Source organism: Orcinus orca, chromosome 2 (assembly GCF_937001465.1).
Source record: "Orcinus orca chromosome 2, mOrcOrc1.1, whole genome shotgun sequence".
Taxonomy (NCBI): domain Eukaryota; kingdom Metazoa; phylum Chordata; class Mammalia; order Artiodactyla; family Delphinidae; genus Orcinus; species Orcinus orca.
The window spans coordinates 2,844,482-2,858,304 of NC_064560.1; the positions used below are offsets into that span (position 1 = coordinate 2,844,482).

At 48.8% G+C, this 13,823-nt stretch overlaps 1 long non-coding RNA gene across 1 annotated transcript in view; it reads right to left on the reverse strand.

Moving 5' to 3' along the window:
- The window catches only part of LOC117196115 (uncharacterized), a 107,957-nt gene that overhangs the window by 60,638 nt on the left and 33,496 nt on the right, over positions 1–13,823 (reverse strand). The window contains exon 6 of the long non-coding RNA XR_007475779.1: positions 13,481–13,566. This is a non-coding gene — a long non-coding RNA (uncharacterized LOC117196115). The remainder of the gene's footprint in view (positions 1–13,480; positions 13,567–13,823) is intronic.

Consider the following 13,823-nt stretch of genomic DNA (forward strand, 5'->3'; position numbering starts at 1 on the left):
TGGAACCTAAACTGTGACACAAATGAACCTATCTGTGAAACAGAAACAGAATCACAGACATAGAGAACAGACTGGTGGTTGCCAAAGGAGAGGGGGTTGGGGGAGGGATGGAGTGGGAGTTTGGGATGAGCAGATGCAAAGTAGTACATATAGGATGGACAAACAACATCCTATATTGTTGGATGGTCCTACTGCAGAGCGCAGGGAACTATATTCAATATCCTGTGATAAACCATAATGGAAAAGAATATAAAAAAGGATGTATGTATGTATAACTGAATCACTTTGCTGTATGCAGTAATTAAGACAACACTGTAAATCAACTATACTTCAGTTAAAAAAAAAAAACAGCTTTGAAAAATCTCTCTCATCCGCCATTTTGTTCTCTTGGTGGCAACTGGAGTAAATTGCCCCAAATGATAGGACACAGGTGATGTCAAAGGACGTAGTGTTTGAATCCCCCTCCACTTCCTCAAAATCATAGGGGATTTGGACCCCAACCCAGCTGGTGTGGTTCCTCGGGGTCATGGCTAGAGCTGGGAGCGTAAACTCAAGTTCCCAGAGCTGCCCAAGCTGGAGGGTGAACAAGAGAGAAGCCAAGTTACTCCCCAGGAGCACGAAGAGACCTCTGTGCACCTTGGATCTGAGGTTATCTGGGCACAGACTCCCAGCCACGGCCATCTGCAGAGTCCCTGGTGAGCCTCACAGCCGCTGCCCTGGCTCAGGAATTTACATTCCGCTCCCTCGTAGCTAACACAAGAAATGTGACCTCATCACACACGTTTTTCCTTTTTGCTGTTCTTCTTCTGGAAGATTCCAAGCATCCTTTCATGCCCTGCACACAGCCCTCCTCTGCCTTCCTGCTTCCACTCTGCTTTAACTCCACTCCCCAGGCTTACGCTCCCTGTCTTCCAAAAGGACTCCGGGCCCTGGCGGTCTCTTAACTCATCTTTCTCATGGGTTGCGGCTCCATCGTTTGCTCCCCTCCCCCCAGCCTGCCTCACCCCTCATTCTGGCTGAAAAAACGATTCTCTATCATGCTTGTCATTTGGAAGCAAAACCAACTGGGGAACTGTCTAGAAGGAGGGCTTAGGCTGCTCACAGCTTTTTGGGGTGGGGCAAGCATCTGGGACGTGGGTCACAGATGGGGAGCAGAGTGGCCACAGGACTTCACGGCAGCTCAGCCCGTTCAGGACTTACTAACTTCTACAGTCAACACGGACAGAGACAAAAGAAGAACCGAGTTGGCGTTATCCGCATCGCAATCCGTCACTTTGCTACCCTTGAATTCCTCTCTTTTTCCTAGTAAAGAGATGCATGCATTGCCTTGTTTGGCCCAGGAACACTGGTCTTGCCCATAGCCCTGCTCTGAAGTTCTTCGTTCCAGGGTTTACCTCTGTTCAAATCTTGGTTCTATATTTTGCTTTACTGTTTATGTTTTCTTACTCAACTTCCTGGTCTAAACTCTGTGAAGTTCAACTCCAGCCAATTACAGCTGTAGTACTTTCTAAATTAAGTTCTGGCAATTCCCAAAGTACAACCACCCAATTTATGAATGTCCCTTACACCAAAAGGGCTGCCCCTTCTTGCTTGTGGGTGGCGTTATCAGAACCGCTGGAGAGAATTCCTGTTCTCTGTGAAGTTTTGGCAGCGGGAGGAGAGTTCCTCTCGTCCAGCTTTTTGAGTTGGAGTAATTTCCCATAGAAACCATTGCACATGGTAGTCTAGCTCCCAGAGCAGCCCACAAAAATGGCCTGCTTAATCCATAACGCAGCTGGAAAAGAGTGAAAAAAAACGCAGCTGATAAAAGATGCTTTTGCTAATGTGTACTTGTTCATTTCCATTAGGGTGACATTTACACAGCCACATTTATGGGAAAATGTTTGCGTTCCAAAGACTGATTTACAAACAAACTCTTGGAAGAAAATGTCTCATCTAAATTTAGAACTTCCTAGATTAGCTCTCGGTTTTCAGCACGTATTTTTCCTTTCGCTTGCACAAGTCATCTGGGTACGGGTTTACTGAGGCCGTCTCTGCAGGCAAACCAAAGCCATGACGGGGCACCTGTCTGGAGTCAGACACCCAGGTGCCCAGGGGCCAAGGAAAAAGGAGCCTCCGTAATCAAGAAAGGAGTTTGTTCAACTTGGACTGGATTTTTCTGGATTCGTTTAAAATACTGTCATCACTCTGCCTGTGTAGAACTCATGTCAGATAGATTTTGCTAAGTAAATTCTGCCTTTATACCTTCTCAATTATCTGATTTGTTGTGAATATGAATTTTCCTTTAAAAAAAAAAGCTAAATAGTACAAAACACAACTTCCTAATTGGCCTATCAGAGAGTAGTTCTTCGTAGTCACGTGGAATTAATGTACATTGGTTGGATTTGCCCAGAATGCTTTGCTCCTGCAGTCAGTGACCATATGAGAATGTGGGCTTGGGACCTGTCTTCTGGTGGGTTCACCTGAAGGATGGAGCTGCTTCTTGAGTCCAGGTTCCCTAGTGAATGTTGCTCTCAGGACACAGCCGGGCTCCCGGGCCAGGTGCTCTGAGGGTCCTCGCTTCCTACACCAACTCGCTAAACAGTCAAGGTGTGCCTGCCGCTGACACTGTAGCTCTTTTGTTCAGCGGGCTTGTAAGCGGCACTTTATTTAAGCCACAATGACTGGTAGGGAGGGCATTTCCTGATACTTAATGACCAACTGGAGGAACTGTGGGCCTGAGGCAACGCATATAATATGCTATTAAACTCTGAAATTCAAGAATGTAAAGAAAAAATAATTACCTTCTTATGCATGTTACCATGGATACTAAGAATTGTTTATAGTTTTAGTCTTTTCCTAGAGGTTCAAGTCTAGTTGGGCCACCAGTAGGGAGGAAGAACTTCAGACTCAATTTCCACTCACTTCACAATGTCTGACATTACCTAGTTAGGGTACATTTCTTCAAGAAGGCGCCCATCACCCCCGAAACAGGATATGTAACGAGTGATGTGGATTGCCATAATAAGTATTCATATTTTATTGAACAGTTTGGCAATCAGTATATAAAATCAGCTAACCTTGTAGAGAATCACGTTCTGTTTCCCCAGAGTGGCAGTAACTTTCATACCATTCTTTTTCCCCCCAAGAATGAACCATTTTTCAGTCTTCAGACCGCATGCACATATTTTATGCATTAGTTCCAGAAACACGTTTTCAGTCGGATCTATTATTATAGGGCATAACTCAGAGATTCACATTTAAGCATGAAGGAGAAAATACGCAGAGAAGCACCTGATACTCTGTCATTTACGTGGCAGCCATTGGTTCTATACTTTTGTGAATCTTGGAACTTTCTCTTTCCTACGTCTTAGGGAAAGATAGGACGGAATTAAATGAGTCTCACAACACCGCGGAAGTGCTGGCCCGGATTAATACCACGAACTCTCATCTACTCTAGGGATAAAGGAACTCAGGAAAATTTAGAGACTGGCTTTTATCTACAACTCCAAACTTTCTCCCACAAACATTTTCCCCACCGTTCCTAGCACGATTTATCTGCTTTTTTCTTTTTTCTATCATAATCAAATATTTAATCCGGGAATATCATTCATTCATTCATTAATCCGTTCATTCATTTATTTATCTTATTTATGTATCATGAGCCAGATCACAAAAGCCTGCAAATGAAAAGGCCAAGTTCCCCTTTGGAGAAGTCTGTCTGCTACGGAGTCAGGCATGGAACGTAAATTACAGCTGACCCTAAAGCAACACAGGTTTGAACTGTGCAGGTTCACTAATCTGCGGATTTGTTTCAATGAATAGTAGAGTCCTGGAGATTCAGGACAGTTTCTCAGAGGAGGTGACATCTACTTTAGATGTGAACTGTAACGCCCTCTACGTAATTATAAAGTTGTTATTATTAGTTTCCTTAACTGTTCTCCTATAGGAATACAAAGATGGATAAATTCTTAAAGAGACTATAACTCAGTTGGGAGTCAAATAGAAAAATTTGATAGTGGTTATAAAGCCCATTTTAATACACTTCCCCTCCAGATTTCCCCTCAAATATTCATATCTATAAACAGTGCTAAATTTACATACAGAACTATGTCTTGATGGGAGGGAGGGTAGGAGTCTCTGGAAAAGGAGGTGGACACCTCCCACGGTGTTCATTTCCGCATTGAAATGCAATGCACAAGCTCTACATTTCCTGTCTTTATAAAAATACCTGAGGAGAATCCTGACACCTTTCTTTGAACGATTTTTATCTGTAGACATCCAGCTCACACTCTGTGCCGGTGTGATTGTACAAGACAGAAGCATAAGCTCTGCGTAAGAGGGAAATAAAGGAATCAGAAGAGAGTTCATTAGGGAAGGCTGTCCCCTTGGGTTTGAGCAAAACCTCTGGGGATGTAACGAACATAAATTCACAGTGAAAGGCTAGCATGGACGCAAGTGGCCAGACAGTATCCAGCCAGTCCTTGGGGGTTACAGAAAGCAGATCAGCTTCCCTGGCACAGAAGGGCTGGCTGGCTGGGAAGTAAGGAGAACTTAGATTAAAACGATAAGTGCAGGGGGACTTCCCTGGTGGCACAGTGGTTAAGAATGCGCCTGCCAATGCAGGGGACATGGGTTCGATCGCACATGCCACAGAGCAACTAAGCCCGTGCGCCACAACTACTGAAACCTGAGCACCTAGAGCCCATGCTCTGCAACAAGAGAAGCCACAGCAATGAGAAGCCCACGCACCGCAACGAAGAGTGGCCCCCGCTCGCCGCAACGAGAGAAAGCCCGCGCGCAGCAACGAAGACCCAACGCAGCCAAAAATAAATTAAAGAAAGAAAGAAAGAGATTTATTTTAAAAAAAAAAAAAGATAAGTGCAGGAAGGGGAACAGATGTCAAATGGCCCCTGTCGCTAGCTTGAGGAGTGTGGATGGATTGATCAATTCCTACTGTCCTCAGGACTCTGGGTCACTTTCCCTGATCTCCACCCCTAGCCTCATAGCACTTAAAAATGCTGTACTGATCTGTTCAGACATCAGTCTCTCCACTTCCCCGCGTCCCCAACTCTGATCTCTTGCATCTATGCAGTCACTCCGCCCTGTAGTGCGTTCAGAGCCCAGCCCGGAGCCTGCCAGGCTGCTGCTTGAACCTGAAGCAGACTTCATTTACTGAGCCAAGAGTAGCCGAGGGTCACCTGTGCCAGCACTGTTCCAGTAGCCAAGGAAACAGCGGTGGAAAACATAAACCATGCCCCTGATCGTCTGGAACACACAGGCCACAAGGAACCATTCTAGACACGTATGCACAGCCAACCTGGAGAAAGGAAGGAAGATTGTTCTGGATGTGAGTCAAGTCAGAGACTTCAGCTGGGGGCTGCTGCCTTGTTCCACCTGTGACTATGTGAGGAGCTAAATCCGGCTTGACCAGAGGGCACAGCTGGTCCACACAATGGCCCATCAGAGCTGAAATGACAGAGGTGCCAATACTGGAAAAGTCTACTATCATTTTCAACAGTGGCTTTTTCAATGGAAAAGTCCAAGGGAAAGGACAAACACAAGTACAACTGCAAGTATGTTGGCATCCAAATGTACATTGATGAGGCCGACAGGAGGACTGGGTTCAATATTCCCATAGACCATCTCCCTGGGAGACGGCCTAACCTCACTGAGAAACGACAGGGCCCAGCAGAAGCAAGCTCTGACTCGGGCTCTGACAGCTCCTGGGCTCGTCACTCCCCTGAACTGCTCTGTTCTCCTGGCCTCTCCTGTCCGGTCCACCCGCCGCTCCCGGCCTCTGCCGCCCCTGTGACGGTGGGAATGCAGCACACATGGCAACCCTCAAAGCTGGGGAGCGTGAGGGGTTCATTCTTACAGTCCTGCTAACCAGAGACGTTTAGAGCTGATAGGATCGTGCACACCATGAAGAGCAGAGCTGCACATGGAGGAGGGTGGGGAGGGAAGATTGGAGGTGGGGCTCACCGGGACCACGTGCAAGGTCAGCATCCCTCCACGAATTAGCCCTCATGCCCCTTCCAGTAAAAGATCTGAGAAGCTTGATATCAAGTGGAAAAGCCAGTTTGCTTGCCTCAGAAGGATCGTATGAAAAGGGGAGAAGTTCTCAGCTCTTTACTCAAGCCCTAAGAAGAGGTGAGGACTTCCCTGGTGGCGCAGTGATTAAGAACCCGCCTGCCAATTCAGGGGAAACGGGTTCGAGCCCTGGTCTGGGAAGATCCCACATGGCGCGGAGCAACTAAGCCCGTGCGCCACAACTACTGAGCCTGCGATCTAGAGCCCGTGAGCCACAACTACTGAGCCCACGTGCCACAACTACTGAAGCCCACACGCCTAGAGCCCGCGCTCCGCAACAAGAGAAGCCCCTGCTCGCCACAACTAGAGAAAGCCCGCGTGCAGGCTTTCTAATGGGTCTTTCTAACAAAGACCCAATGCAGCCAAAAATTAATTAATTAATTAATTTAAGGAAAAAAAAAAAAAAAGAAGAGGTGAGCCCAGCTTCCACAGCATCCTTGTCAGAACCAGCCTGTGGACATGGCCATTCAGGCTCACCCCATGTATCAGCAGCGATCGTGTGTGCATTTTCTTTATCCCGGTCCCCTCTGTGACGCTGAGGCTGTACAGAAGAATAGGCACTGGAGTGTGGAATTAGTATAATCAGTGCTGAGTTGTACGAACTTGTCGGAGAAGGTTTCTAAACTACTTCCTCAGATCAATAACTTTCGGTCATGAAAGAACTCAGAGGAACCACCTTGTTCTTTTCCCAAAGGATCCCAAACGGGATGAGACATTTCTTGCGGATGAGACGAGAGCTGAACTTGAAGGGTCGAGGAAGAAAAACGTGCCTTGCTGATTTGTCCAGGCACTCAGACCTAAGTGGACTCGTGTGCAAACAGATGGCAGGTTGGGACACTGATTCTACCTTTCTGATCAACCCTGAGTTCCCCAACACCTCCACAGAATTCACAGAGCTGCTATTGGGTAAATACGGAGTCATAAGTCAAGAAAATATTCAGAGGGGTTTATAAAAATTAATGTTTTTAAGTTTCTGCAGTTGCCCACTGAATGCGAACCTTGGCATATATCTGAATTATGTTACACATCTACCTGATCGGTACGGTTCAGTTTCAAGAACGGATTGAACAAGCCATACATGCAAAGGAGGCACAGAACCTTAGGATTCCGGACATGAATGTATGAATCCACAAAGGTCCTACAGTTTCTGACCATGTGTCAAAACTCCAGGGAATGTCTGCATCTACTTAGCTCTGTGAAAATGCATTCTCTTTTATGAAATGGCTAAAATCCAAACTGAGAATTGCAAGCAGAGTTGGAAATCTGGCATCTGAAGTGAGGTGTGTCCAGACTGCAAGTATTTAGGAACTCTCAGAAAGAGTCCCCTTTGCTCCCTATATGTATATTTTAACCAAAATCAACTGACAACTAAAAAAAAAAAAATCAATTGACAACTAGCAAGGTGCTCATAATTACAGTCTGGTATGAATAAGATGGAGCACTTTTCATAACCCAAGCTTTGTCGTTCATTGACCTCACCAGCCTATGAATACAAATTATCTCACCTGGTCACGACCCAAGTTTCACGGGCTGTTGTAGGTCGTGTTCCCAGGGAAGTAGCTGATTGAGGACTGCTCTCAGTATCAATACTTGTGAAGGGAAAGGGGGAAGCAGAATTAGACAAAGGGAGAAGTGGAGAGTGACACAGTCATCAGCCAACCCATGTAGAGCTCCGGACCTGGGGCAGCCTTTTAGAGTTGTCCCAAATTAGGGCAAGAGGGCGTTTCAAAGCAGGTTGTCACTAGAAGGAGGTGTGATCTTCAGATCACCAGGCAGATTCCTTTAGCTGCAGCAAACCCCAGAGGCTAACAGCTGAGGGCCATCATCTGACAGCGCTCCCAGCAGCTGGGGGACCAAAGGAAAGCGTTTATCCATTAGTGCTTATGCCCCACCAGTCAAAGGTTTGCCCCCAAAACTTACTTCCCAGAGCTTCTGGCTTAGTCAACGCATGGGCCCCATGTGGCTCCAGAGAAGCTCCACGGCAGACGCTGGAAGCTTCAGCAGAGACGTGAGGTGTGGGCAAGGGCAAGGCCCTGTCAGGCGGCCCCTGTAGGAAGCGGCTCAGAGCCTGCCTCAGTGGCTGTAATAAAGGACAAGAGATGCCCAAAGGCACTGAGGTGGTACCCACGAGGTACTCCAGGTCTAAAACTGGATTCTGCTGTAAGAGCATCTTCTTGGTAGAAAGAAAAATACCATATTTTATACGTAGAATCTAAAATCCGACACAGATGAACCTATCTACGAAGTAGAAACAGACTCAAGGACATAGAGAACAGACATGTGGTTGCCAAGGGGGAGGGGGGTGGGGGACGGATGGAGTGGGAGTTTGGGGATTAGCAGATGCAAACTATTATGTACAGGATGCATCAACAACAAGGTCCTACTGTACAGCACAGGGAACTATATTCAATATCCTGCGATAAACCATAACAGAAAAGGATATGAAAAAGAATGTGTGTGTGTGTGTGTGTGTGTGTGTGTGTGTGTGTGTATAACTGAGTCACTTTGCTGTAGAGCAGAAATTAACACAACATTGTAAATCAGCTAGACTTCAGTAATATTTTTTTTAGAAGAGCACCTTAGAGAAAATCTTTTGATCTTTAGAAATCCCTAAGTAGTGACCCCCCCGCCCCCCCTGCCAGTAAGAGTTATGTGATGTGAGGATATTTGAGCCACACACCGTTCTGGGCATTGAGATTCTGTTTATGTATAGAGCCAATATTTGAAAAGTATGTCCTTTGTTTCCTGCTTCAAAGTATGACGCTTCATGAATGCATCGGAAATTATATCTGAAAACAGATTTACGCCAAACATCTTGTCTAGCAAACTCCGCACAAGTTAACGTCCTTTGCAGAAAATGAACAGTTGAAGGAGTGAAACTGTTCATATTACGCGTGTGGGTAAGAAGCCATTTCTACACTCATTTTCAGAGCACCTCTGAATTTCCAGAAGCAGCTTTCTTTTAGGCTGGCTGGTTTAAGTGCAATTTTAAAACAGTGTGAATTGTCCCACTGTCCTCTGACCTACAACCCCTGAAAATGTTTCTTCTCTGAGAATCCAGTCCTGACTTTTTTCATGGTCAAATTAAGCTGCAACAAACAAGGCAAGATCCTATTTACTTTTCGTCGTAAGCAGGTCTCTGCTGTTTAAACTAGCGTGGTCTCCTGGATCACAACCCCGAGGCCGAGGAACTCAGCACTTGGCTACTAACTGGTCCTGGGAAATGGACTGCGGGCGAAATGTCTGAATCTTGATGTACAGCTGCTCTGCCCCTCTCTGTGAGAGTAACGGGTAATGGAATCACAACTAAATTTACTTAGAGGGAGAGCTCAGCCAACACTGGTAAAAAATTGGAATTCTACTCTATAGCACAGGGAACTGTATTAATATTTTGCAATAACCTATAAGAGAAAAGAACTGAAAAAGAATATATATACATATGTACATATATGTACATATATATATCACTGAATCACTTTGCTGTACACCTGAAACTAACATAACCTTGTAAATCAACTATACTTCAATGAAAAATCTCAAAATAATTAAAAAATTAAAAAAAAAAGAATTAGAATCCTTTTGGCTGGAAGAGCAATGATGAAGTGTAGAAGGCATCACTTGAGTTCCAAAGGCAATGGCGGAGAAAATCTCATCTCTCAGACCATAGTCCTCTGTGATCTGTTCTACTGACACTTGACTTAAGTAGTCACGCTAACCTACTGGAGGTTGGCTATTCAAAGTTTAATTAATCAGCTACTAGCGTTTAAGTCAAATGTATGCTTATCATGAGAATTCTTAATATAGTTGACTCCTGAACTACCCAGGGGGTTAGGGGCCCCGACCTTCCATGAAAATCCGAGCGTAATTTATAGTCGGCCCTCCGTAACTGAGGTTCCTCTGTATCCGCAACTCAGCAGCCACGGGTCAAACGACCCGCTGATCATGCAGTACTGTACTTATTGGGGAAAAAAATCTGCATATAAGTGGACCCTCGCAGTTCAAACTCATGTCGTTCAAGGGACAGCTGTACATACCAGAGTTTTAAAAATTATAACAGCACATAAATTCGATACTATTATCTCTCACTGCAAAGTGCCTGAGGCACAGAGAGGCTAAGGAAGGCCTCCAAAGTCACACAGCTAAGCAGTGGTAGAGCTGAGTTTAAGTCAGGCAACACCAGCCACTGAGGTCTGCCTCTTCACTCCACGACCTCGATTCTCCCCTTATCACCAAAAACCAAGGGAGGGATTTGTCCCAGGATGTGACCAAGAGGCCAGGATGAGGGAGCCAACCTTGATGGGGGCAAATTAATCCTGTCTGGCTCTCCCATGGCCGGCCCTTCCAGCCCCGGGGCCCAGGAAGAGATGGGGGAACCGGGGCAGCGAAGTTACCATTTAGCTCCATCCACACCCCCAGCTGCGAAGTGTTACGCAGATGCTCCTGGCCGGGACACAGGGCAGCAGGCCCGTCAAGGCTCTAAACTCCTTGCAGCGCAGAGCCCCGTCTGTCCCGCCTCAAGCCCTGTCCTCAGGCTCACTTCCTGATAGCACCCGACCTCACCACGGTTCTACAGAAAACAGTTCTGAGATCACCGAGCTGCACGAGACCACGAAAATAATACATTCTGCACCACGGCTCCTCTGTTCCAGGTGGTCCCCCCCGGGGGGACCGGCGTGGAACGCTCACCGCCTGCCCTCACGCCCAGAACAGAAACTCTAGCAACGAGCTGCTCGTTAACTTAAGGAGAGCCTGATTATTCATCAGCCCAACAAATTATTTAAGGAACACCGGGCTGGGTATGCAGACTCTGTTCATGAACAGAAAGGCCGGTTTCTGCATCCAGAGCTTACAGTAGAATAGGGGTGATGAACATTGCCCAACTGGACCGGTCAGGAGTATTTAAAAAAAAAAAAAAAAAGTGCCAGGTGCTACAGAATCACTTAATAGGAAGACCTTCTCTTACGGAGGCACCAGGGAAGTCACATTTCACCCGAGGCCTAAAGAATGAACAGGAGATAAACCGATCTGGGGAGGGGGGGGATCCATGCAGAGGGCACCGCGTCAGCAGCAGGCCTTCTCCTGGTACACTTCCACCCCGGCTTCCCACCTCTGCTTAGACCCCTTCCCTCCCTAGAAGCTGGCTTTAGGGACCCCCCCCCCCATTTCCTGTCAATAGCACTCATCACCCAGAGTCCTGGTTAGCTGTTTACTTTTGCACAGCATCCCTGGCAAACGGCCCACACCTTGAGGCCTGGGTGTCCTGTTTCTTTATTTCCCTCGTTCACAGGGCCACTCCATAAAACGTCTGTGGAAAAGCAGGGAAGAAGGAAAGAGGATGCAAAGCGATGAAATAACACCTCCCTGCAGCCACAAGTTCATTCTCCACAACGCCCTGGTTTCAGTCAAATGGGAAATGACAGCAGTTGGACCCGGAGGTCACAAGGACCACACCCCAAGCCCTTCGCACATTAGTCTAGCGTCGTCCAAACATTTGTGTGAGGCGGGGAGACAATGATGAATAAGATGCAGCGTCTGTGTTCAGGGAGCTTATGCTCTAGGGGTGGAAACTCAACAGAAACGCTGTCCTCTCATCCTTCCATCGTTTCGCCAAAATATGAAGCAGGAAAGGCAGGACGAGTCTGGGTGCCAGCCGTCCAGGCAAGATTCCGGCCTCGCCCGCTGACAGCTGGCTTTACAACTGCCCGCCGGGGCCCTGCACGAGGAACCCTGATGGATGCCCCTCTCTGCTCGCTATGAACTTTCCCGCGCCTTCGCCGTTCTTCCCAGCGCAGGTGGGAAACCCCAAACCCTTCTGTCCGCGGGGCTGCCCGACCCCTCTTCCTCGCAGGGCGGGATCCGGGTCCGCCCCGTCTGCAGACCCGGGACGCCTCCGCGCGCCGCGAGCTCGGGGACCCGCGCGCCCACTCGGCCAGCCGCCCCTCCCCCGCACGACGTCACCTGGGTCACGTGGGCGACCCCCCTCCCCCGCCCCGCCGGACTCAGCCGCTCGGCCCCAGATGGGGGAGGGGGGCGGGCGGCGCGTCTGCTTGGCCCCTCGGGGGTCCCCGTTCCCCCCCCTCCGCGGAGCCCGGGTCGGCGGGAGGGGGGCCCTCTGGTGAAATCGGAACCGGGGCTCCGAATGAAGGGGAGCAGATGTCCCTGTGTTGCTGGGAGGCCCGGGTGGCCTGCTGTTCAGACGACGGTCGTCGGGGCGCTGACCTTCCGGGGCCGCCGTCAGTCTCCGTGCAGATGGCCCGCCCGCCGCCCTGCCCGCTCCTCCGCGCGGGGACCGCGGCAGCCGGCGGGTCGGCGGCCGGAGGGAGCCGTCTGCGTCGGGGGGGCGGGGGCTGGCGGGGGCGCCAGGCGGGAGGACAGGGCCGGCCCCGCGCACAAAGGAGCCCCGGCGGCGGCCCCTCGGAGGACAATAAAGCCCCGGGGCGCGGGGGGCTGCGCCGCGCTCCAGCTGCCTCTTCACAGCGAGGCCTGCAAACGTGCCCACTTGATTCTAAATCCTCTTAGGCGCTCGCCGTGTGAACCGGGAAGGGGGTGCCCCTCCGAGCCTTTGCAGCCCCAGGCCTGGAGCCCAGGCGCTCGGCGAGCGGTCTGCAGCGCGCATGCAAATAGAGCCGGCGTTTTGGAGACGTGGGCAGAGTCTGCAGGCTAACCAGCAAACGCCCCGATCTGGCCCTTCGGTGCCTTGCGGGGTCCTGAAAAATGTGAAGGGTGTTTCCCCTGGAAGGACTTCCTGCTAAGTGTTCAGAAAAGCCAGCTGAGCTGCGCTAAGTCATTAGTCACCCAGGTATTTACACTGTTTTTCCTATTTCCTTTCTCTCTTGGCCTCTGTGGTCGGTGGTATAAAATTCCTAGGAACTCCCACCTAAACACCAGCTTCCTGTTTATGCTCTCAGTGGCTTTAATGTTAAGCTGTTGAAAGCAGTTGACCAAGTCTCTATGAAACGACCAGCAAAGGTTTGCAGGTGAACAGAGAAAATAAACGGAGGGGGAACCCTAAACCCAAATGGGTAGGTCAAAGGTTCGGGTTCATTTTTAATCACGTATGTCAGAATCACATGGGGAAAAGGTAAAAGTGAAGTGTAATTTGATGCCTAAGACCGTGGCTCGGTTTCATTTGGCCCCTGTGTCTACAGGAACCTGTAAAATATGATCCGCTAAACCATGAACGTTTTCGCTTCTCGCAGTTAAAGGCCTTTTTTTCTAACGTGGCATGACGTTCTTTTGTTATAGAAGGCTAAAGTTCGCGCGTCCGCACAATGTGTGTGCCCCTGTGTGTGCCTTACACCTCCCCGGGCTGTTCTTCCTTAAGTTCCTGCAGCAAAATGTTGCATTTATGTAGCTACCTGAATTGCAGCCTCCCTGACCTGGAAAGAACCTTCAAAGGGCAGCTCACCCAGCCTTTTCTGATGCAGAATTCCCTGTAGGACTCCCACGAAGTGCAGGATAGGATCCCTCTGGAATTCCCTACATCAGAAGAACCTAGGGGTAAGACAGGAATAAAGACCTACTAGAGCATGGACTTGAGGATATGGGGAGGGGGAAGGGTGAGCTGGGACAAAGTGAGAGAGAGGCATGGACATATATACACTACCAAACGTAAAACAGATAGCTAGTGGGAAGCAGCCGCATGGCACAGGGAGATCAGCTCGGTGCTTTGTGACCACCTAGAGGGGTGGGATAGGGAGGGTGGGAGGGAGATGCAAGAGGGAGGAGATATGGGGATATATGTATACGTA